Genomic DNA, 9,500 nt, shown 5'->3' on the forward strand with positions numbered 1-9,500 from the left:
CTGGAGATGTTTAGGATTGAACATGGGGCCTCCTGCATGCAAAGCAGGACCACCAAGGTCTTGGAAAAGAAAGAGAAGAGTTGAAATTAACATAGAGAATATCAGATGGTAGATGAGGAAGAGCAGCACTTGTTTATTTAATCAGTTCATTCTCATTTATTAAAAATATTTCAATGGTTCTAATATATTACAACTAAAAGAAACCCTAGTGCCAGAAAACATCTGCCACAAGAAGAAAGTTTGTTGTCCTAGTTGCAGGATTCTGTGGATTACCTAAAAGGAAAGCAACCAGTGAGTATTTGGAGTGATGCATGAGCTAGAGAACATATATATACTGCCAGTTTTAAAAGGGGACTACACATATCCATGGCCAATCAATTTATCAAGATAGTTCAATTGAACTACTGTGTTCTCAGGGACAAGCAGTAGAATGGAGTGTAATGGAATGGAGTACAATAAAAGAGGGGATGCCTGGCTGACTGGATGGCCAGAACTGAATTAGCAGCCTATACTCGACACCATTTAATTGCAATTCAGCATACATGAGAAAATGAAGCCAATTAGAAACCATTTGGTTTCTCTGTATTCTGTCTTAATAGCAGTCTCTTGTTCTGAAAACAGATTATGTTTATATTATTTACAGAAACCTCTGTTCATTTCAATCAACTCTCCTTTGGAAGCAGTCATGCACAACCATGAATGGAAAAGCATACAAAAGCACATTTTTAGCAAATTACAGATGGCATAGATGAGTATTTTGATGCAGAATAAATGTACATCTAGAACCACATGTCACTTGTGTACATGGGAGCCTGGGAGCCTGCCAACACATGCAGATTTCCCTTATAGGATGGTATGCCATCACAGTTTTCATCTAAAAATAAATGCTTTTTTATAAATAAATCTTTGAACTACAGAAATGCCAGAAAACCTTTGATTAGTAGCTGTGTAAAAGCTGAGAAGCAAATGCACATCAGTTTGACTTAATCTTAAGTAGAAAGGAAAAGAACTCCCTCTGTGTAACCTGATCTGTCTAGGAAAAATGACAACGCCCAGCTTCCTAAATTGAGTAATTGAAAAAAAAAATACCAAAGACAATCAAATTTTTCCTTTGAATCATAAATGCAAAGCCTAGTATAAAATGTATTCATTCATACATATTTTTTCAAGAAAAAATACTAACGATTCTTAGTATTATTGTTTGTTAATGATAAAAGGCGACAGTTTCCTTGTAATAATTGAAAGTAAGAAAAATAAACAACACAAAATAATGTTAAATATTGGTCCCAGTAAAAACTCCATTGTAATTCATGTAATAATTTCACAGTGGTCTTCAAATTATTGGATTATTCAGCCTTAGTGGAGTCATTGTATATGCATTTGTATATATTTCCTGCTACTTTGTGTCCAGAATGGTGAATTGTATGATTTGATTTATATTATCTATAAAATTTTAATATTTTATATTTAAAAGATTGTGTAAACCAGTTCAGGGTCAGTCTGATTGCAGCAATGCTTTGGGTTAGCTTCAGATTTAAGTGATTCTGTAGAAGGAATATCCTTTCCTGTTGTTGTTTCACCAATAGGCAAATACTTCGTTATTCAGACAGGCTTTTAGCAAATGATTATCTGGTTCACCCTGAAAATTTAAAAGGGGTGCAATAAACTTTTAAATATAATGCTATTTACTTATTATTGGTATGGCATTTAAAAACCATTTAATTTTTGTTTTAGACATATAATTGCTTTAATTTACAATTTGATACATATAATTTATTGTGTTTTATTGGGATCATTTAAATTATATTGTAATCTATTTTGCATCCTAGCCCTGGAATTAAGGAAGGATATGATTCACTTTAGTCAGTGCACATTTCTATTCACCAATGGAGTTTATGAGAATAGCTGGGGAGCTGTCTCTGCTTGTCCTTCAACAACTGCCTTTTGAGGAGATTGTCTCAGAAAATGATAGGATTTCGCATTCTTAACATTCCCATAATTTGAGGGGAGAGGATTGTAAAAAATAACATTTTGCACAACAAAGAGGTTTGCAAAAAAAAGTGTGTTTTGTAGTTTTCTGTGCCAGATCATACTCTTGCACAAAGAACTTTTTTGCAAAAATAAAAATAAAAGTCTGCTAATGTGAAAAATCTCATGGCAGTTGGTTATTTTCTGAACAGAATTCCTTGATATTCTGAAACACACTTTCAAGTTAGGAATGTTTTCCCTCTTATGTTCTAGGAGGGTTTTTCGCCTACCCTATACTGTTTACAGTGGCAGATTGGAAGATGTGGTCACTTAAATAGGGTTGTCATTGGAATCGGAAGGGGAATTGCATCCTTCGGTGTACACCCCATAGGCACCTCAGTTTGGTGTAGGCCAGAAGCCGAAACCTCACCTAGGGTTAAAACAACCCCGACTAGGGGAAACTATTATGGCCTAGGAATGGAAGACTATGACCTCAATTATCCTTGGGGCAAAACTCTCCACCACATTCCCCTTTAGGTCATCCAGGTTTAGTTAAACTGGGGATCTGGTGTTTTGCCCTAAATTTAACAAAGGGGTAGGTCAGGAAGGACCACCAAAATGGGGCTTTTCTTCACCAAATTCTTAGAGAACACTTGAGACTTAGACAAGTTTCACATTGAAGAGTTAATTTGGTAACATTTAATACAGTTGCCAAGTTTTAAACCCAAACTTGTTGTGTTGGCTCTTTATTTTGGGCGGGTTGGATGGCAAATATGTGAATATTCTTTACATGCTTAGTCTAAAAAGTCAGGATGGGCAAGCATGAGAAATAAGAAAATGTAGTGTTTGTGTTAGTGGGCTTGGTCTTTCTGGAAACTTGACATTTTTGGCATCCCATTGAAATGGCAAATATCTGCTCAACAAGAAGCAAGACAGAAGAGACTTGGCTAGCAGGATTTTCATACCAACAACTATTTTTGTCACTGCTTTTGTATAGAAATTAAAAAAAAATCTAAGGGAGTGTTCTTTTATCTGGTGCTGTTTGCAAAGCATATTTCTCCACTTCCTTTAACCCTTGGATAACATGCAAAATTTCAGCAGCTGATGCTTGAGAGATGCCTGAGAATGCGGATAAATTAATGAATGGAGACAGACAAACAGACAGGCAGACAAGCAGACAGATAGATATCTAATAGTTACCTGAGAACATATATAGGGATATATATGAAATTTATGGAGTCTCAATAATATAAGAGAGAGAGAGATTTCTATGGAAGATTTCTATACAATTTTTATAGAAAGCCAGTGACAAAACTATATAAAGATGAATTTATCAGCAGCTATTTTTATGTTCCTTCCTGTAGTCAAGAAACTACATAGACAAATGACTCTCAATAAAGCTGATATGCCAGAGGAGAACAAATCTAACCCTATAGCTGACATATTAAAGTAACTACTGGTGGCCAAAATGGATTAGTATCAGTATCTTGTTTCCATACAGACATGGTTTGAATTCCATATGTGACATGTCAGTGTTGCAAGTAGTGATATGTTCTGCAGATAACAAATACACTATTAGTGCCAGTTCAGTACTGGCACCTGTTTATAAAAGACTCTCAGGTTGGAGACTGTTTGATGAGACCTCAGATAATCACCCAAGATCACAGTACACATCAATGGGCTGGATGGATCTACTATTAAATACTTCTGCACTCCCTCAAACTTCTGGGAAAGTAAAATATCATTGATTGGATGCAGATGATCTAATCACATTTCAACCATGAAAAAGGTAATGAGATTAAGGGTGTGTGCAAGCAAAGCAGCGGAAGCTCTTACTTCTTCAGGCTCTCACTGTTGCTCTTGTGCAGCTCATTGTGTGCATGGTATGTGAGAAATGCAATGCTAGGAAGCATGCCCCATTTCCTCAATCACTTCTTCTCCAATCTTGCCTCACCTTCCATGGCAAGGCGCAAAGTGATACTTAACATTCCCCATCAATGATGGCTGTCTTCTGTTAAAGTCAAGATGGGCCACACCTAGACAAGGAGAAGTTTCAAGGTGTGAACCCTGAGTTCAAAGTCACTCTTATCCATAAAAGTCCACTGCTTGGCTATTCAAAACTTTCTTGGTCTAGCCTACTACATGGTGCTGCTAAAAGATTAAATGAGATGGCATTTAGATTATCTAATAAAGTCCACCTTTGTCCGAGATGAGATGGGTAGCGATGCAAAAAAAAAAAAAAAAAAAAAGTCTTGTGGGTTGTGGAATGAAAGTACTCCCCAAGAAACCTGCCTAGGATAACACCAAAATGACAGTTGTTTTTGTGCAGTGTTTCAGCAGAAATATTATTTTAAAATTTAAAATATCACTGCAGTTAGATATAACCACAGCATTTTGTCGTATATACATTTTACATTCATCAATATAAAACTAAAACTCAGTGTTAATATACTCCTTGAACCTTCTCGTCCACATGCACTTCAGTCACAGCTAATCTTTTTTACCCATTAAAAGATTGCTTTGAATAATGTAGTTTCATCTGCATGGGTTAAAAGGATGCAATGTTATTCTCATTGTGTCTCGGCATTTTTATATATGATTTTGACATATTGTTTTTAAATTTTAGCTACAATAATGTAGCCTGATACAATATAAGACCTATTGGATGACCCCCAATGACACCACTTTTTCCTTGGGTCAACATTGTATTTCAGATGCCAGACAAAAAAAGAACTTGTTCATGCAGAAACTATAATGAAGAGAGGTTTTATTAGTTGCTGGAGATTGATTGCCTAAATTGAGATACTTCGAAGGTATGTAGTTCATTGCAGACAGGCCAACCTGAAAGCATGTTTTATTATGTTGGATCATAATGGAAATCGGGGAATTTATGATACAGAGATAGGGCCTCAGAGGACTGTCCTCCCACCATGTCACATCTGTTACCTCTATTCTATTTTTGGTTACTTTTTTACTTTTTGAAAATCCCAAAATATTTCCAATGCAATTTCACTGTGCTTGAAGGTAGTTTGTTTCAGACCCAGGAGAGCGTCCTGCCCCCACTTTTTAACCTGGATGTAGTTAACCAAAAGCAAAAGTTTCCAAATTCTTCCTCCTAGGCTCATCTACACTGCCATATAATGCAGTTTGAAATAATGAGTAAGTGAAGATTCATATAATGCAGTTTTGGTGCATTGAACTGCATTATATGAGTCTATACTGATAATATATTGTAGTTCCAAACTACATTATATGGCAGTGTAGATGGGGCTTGATTCAATTAGAGCTGAGGAAAGGAATAAAGAAGCTTCAGAAAACCTTACATTGATTTATATCTTCCTACACCACAATGTAATGTGATAGCAATGTATGAAATTATCCCAAACCCTTGCTATTTTAGCCACCTCATCCAAATTGCATATCCACTTTCCTTTCTTCTAGTTAGGAAACAGAAGACAAAATCACTGGCCTAAATCTGATGTTAGTCCCAACTAGAACACACTTTTTTGTTACGCCCCCCATTATTTATCCTCTAGACTGTCTGCTATCTTTTCCCTAGTTCCCTGTGGTTTTATTCTTATCCTTTTCTCACCCCGAGTTTTAACTGAGTATTCATGCAGCCCGCCCTGTTATATTGCTTTTTGGATTTTATGTTGTACTGTATATGATCCTTTATTGTATTGTTGTAATTGTATTATGATATGTTGTTTTTATATTTTGTTATATTGTATTTTTCCCGGGCATGGCCCCATGTAAGCCGCCCCGAGTCCCCATTGGGGAGATGGTGGCGGGGTATAAATAAAGTTTTATTATTATTATTATTATTATTATTATTATTATTATTATTATTATTATTATAGAACAGACATATTTAAATCAGCGTGACTTACACAAATAGTTACTAGCCACCAGTCCTATTTATTTCAACTGGTTGTTAGTCAAAGTCTAATGCTCCACAGTGGCTTTCTAAGACCACTATGAATTGGTAAAGATGTGAATTGTCCCATCTTGTTTAATATCCAGATTATTTCAGATGATTCACTAATGACTTGAACAGATCTGAAAATGCCAATATTCTCTCTTCACACAATGGCAGACTGAGATACAGCATTTTCCTGCCTTTTCCTCATTGTCATTATTTATTTAAATGTTAATCTTCTAAAATTATTTCTAATTAAATTTCACAAAGGGAAAGCTTTGTTAAACACGATCACAGCTATACTCAACAAGTTTCTCTCTAAATATGTCAGTACTCTATCATTATCCAGGCACTAGACAGAGGAGGATAGTCCATTTTATGGGGGTGGGTGGGTTGAAGGAGTAAAACCATTTCCCCACTTTCCTGTTATTCCATCCACCCATGTTGCCATCATCAAAACAACCCTTATTTATTAAATGGGAAGTGGAGAGAGGGAATAATCAGAGAAAATGGGGGAATTTGTTTTCCTCCTTCAATTCCCCCCCCCCCCCCCCGCCCATAAAATGGACTATCCTTCTCTATCTAGCCCCCCTTTTTGGCTTCCGCTCGGATAACGGAACAGTACCGATATGTCTACTCACAAGAAGGTCCCAAGTTGAAGAGATGAAAGACATCATTTTTCCATTCTCAGTGAAACTGTGTACACTTATTTACTAAAATTATCCCTGCACCAATGGGAAAGAAACCATACATCCCTTGGTATGATGTGTGAAGAAATTTATTGACCCTACAAAATGAAACCCATTTACCAGAAGTAAAACTCACTGAGTTCAATGTGGCGTAACTCCTAAGCAAAGCAAGTGATTCAGAACAAAATAATAAACCTGGAGAGCAGAACCAATTCTTCATCAAGGAGGGGAAGGACAAGCTATCTTGTGCTCAAGAAGGTGGAGTTAGATAGCAGTCTCTGGGTTTTCTTTTTAAATTGCAGCTTTATTGATTCCGTTCTTAACTCAATCGATCAAAGAGGGGAAGATCTTGCACACCTACTTATCTGGCCTGGTCAACCATACCAAGTTTCACTCTCTGAATGTCTGGTTTGTAGCTGAGCTCTTATGGCCATATACCTGAGTAATATTGTGGGGGGTGGCATGGCTTGAGGCTATTTAGCAGTCACCCAAAATTTGCAAACAATTCTGTTGAATTGTTCTTCAGTCAATCTCAATCCTCCCAGTTATTTCATATAGACTACTAGCTATGGATTTATGTAGTCACAATCATGTGCACTTATGATAATGCAAAGGAACACAAGATCTATTGTAAAGGTGGCACCTTAAGGAAGGGAAAAAACATGCTTTCTCATTTACTAATCCAGTCAACATGCAGAAAAAATCCTTCCTCAACTCCTGCAAGATGGCTTCCATATCCACAGGATAAAAAGAAAAAAGAAAATGAGAGTAGGCCATATCAAGGGTACATGCTCCAATTTACTAGACTGGTGTCAGGGAAAAATTAAGAAGTAAGGTAGTAGGCCATATTTAGACCTGCCAAAGATAAAATCTCTGGAAATTTAGCCCTGCATTCCCAGGATTCTCTGGTTTGTTTGCTGGGCTTGTTGGTTCCAAAATAGCAAGCTGCACTTGAAATGCAACCTTTCAGGATCATTCAGAATATAGCTGGGAGCCTGCCCTTTGCCAGCATTTGGGAGCAGTAGGTGTTAATGGCACCTATGTGCAACCTGACCTCTAAGACATACCACCCATACAGTTTAGGGCTGGGAACCATGTAGCTCTCCCAATATTGCTGAAGCATAATCTTTAACAGTCCTATCCAGAATAAAACAGTGATGAGAAATGCTGGGACCTGAAATCCAACAACCTCAGGAGGGCTTTAAAAATTCCCATCTCCCAAAAGTGGCATGTACTTTATAGAAAAGGAGATATTATATTTAATGTACTTTAAATTTTCCATGACACAAGTCTGCTTAACTGGCCTATACACCCTCTGCTATATTAAGTCTTATTGCAATTCATCACTTTGTTTGCATATTAAATCAACAGTTATTCTTTCTCTCCTCCCCACCCATGGTTTCTTAATTAGAAAGTTAAAAAATCATTTGAATGGAGCCAGAATATTACACAAAACAATGTTTTGTTTGCCTTTCGGAACTAAGCAACATGTAAACCAAAGATGATGGAAGAGCTCAGCACATAAACCTCTAGTTAACCGCAATCAGATATTTTGTGGTTTGTGCTGTTTCCATAATTCATTTACATCACTGCGTAAGCAGATCTCTGATAGTGGCTTGGAACAAACATCAAGCAAACTCATGTGTGAATGTGGAAATGGATACATTTTATCAGTTTGTGGAAATGCATATGATTCACTTTGGAAAGAAAGGACAAATCTAACACAATGGAGTGCTCGCCTGAAGGCAGTGAGAACTCAGGCCACATAGTGGAACTATTGCTTTCATTGGCTTGGAAACTACAGTGTGATTAATGCAGGTTAAAATATTATTTGCCTTCTTGCTGGAGCACCACACTGCTGGGCAATGCCCAACTCATGATCAGCAACCACTCCAAGGTCCTTTTCACGTGCGCTGCTGATAAGCCACCCTATAAATGTACATTTTGTTTTTGTAGCCCTATGTAGAATTTAGCATTTGTCTTGATTGAATTTTGTTCTACTACTCTCAGGACAATTTTCTAGTTTATCAAACTCCTTTGAAATTCTGTACCTGTTTTCAATGTATTAGCTATCCCTTCAGGCACCTTGTAGGTCCCAGTTGGTAGCTCCTTTAGTCCACACTAAAATCCAGAGCAGAATACCTCTCCCACATTAGGTAGGGGAATACAGCAATTTAATTCATTTACCAAAATTACTGCTTAGCGTTGCAGCAGGGATTATAATAGTATTGCACATAGAAATAGGGATGATTGAAGCTGACAGAGGAACATCTCAGCATCCTTTCTAAAATGAGAATTGCCAAAGTCATGTCTGAAATGGCAGGAAAGAACCAAGATACTTTGCTACTTGAAACATAACAGCAAATGACCTTAACCATTCAAGTCAATCTGCATAGTTTCAAACACAGTGCAATTATTTTGGTATGTAAGGCATAAAATTCTACATCTGCAAGTCTTCCAGGCAATAAAATGCAATTATAACAGGAAATAATTGTTTATTTGTTCCTCTTCCATAATATCAAAAACCTGCTTCCTGGGTAACCAATTCCTTTTTGTAAGAGTAGGACTGGCCCTACAGAACAGTGATATATGACAGGGATTTTGAACATTACATTTACCCACACCAGAATCTCTGCCACAAAAGATCTTCTTATTTGATCATTCTCAGGTGAATGCAAAATTTGACATTACTTGCATGATATGATGAACACTCCAATACTGATGTCAGTCCAATTATTACACAATTGAGCATGCCTTGAAGGGTGAATGTACATATCTGTAACTACTCTGTGCCACTCAATTGGAAGCCTTAATTTGGAAACATATTAGCTGCATTGAAACATCACTAAAAGCCACAATTATTGTGACAGATGTGACAAACTCATGTGTTTTTGCATTTTCCCTGGCACAACAACAAGAAAGAA

This window comes from Anolis carolinensis, chromosome 2 (genome assembly GCF_035594765.1).
Source record: "Anolis carolinensis isolate JA03-04 chromosome 2, rAnoCar3.1.pri, whole genome shotgun sequence".
Taxonomy (NCBI): Eukaryota; Metazoa; Chordata; class Lepidosauria; order Squamata; family Dactyloidae; genus Anolis; species Anolis carolinensis.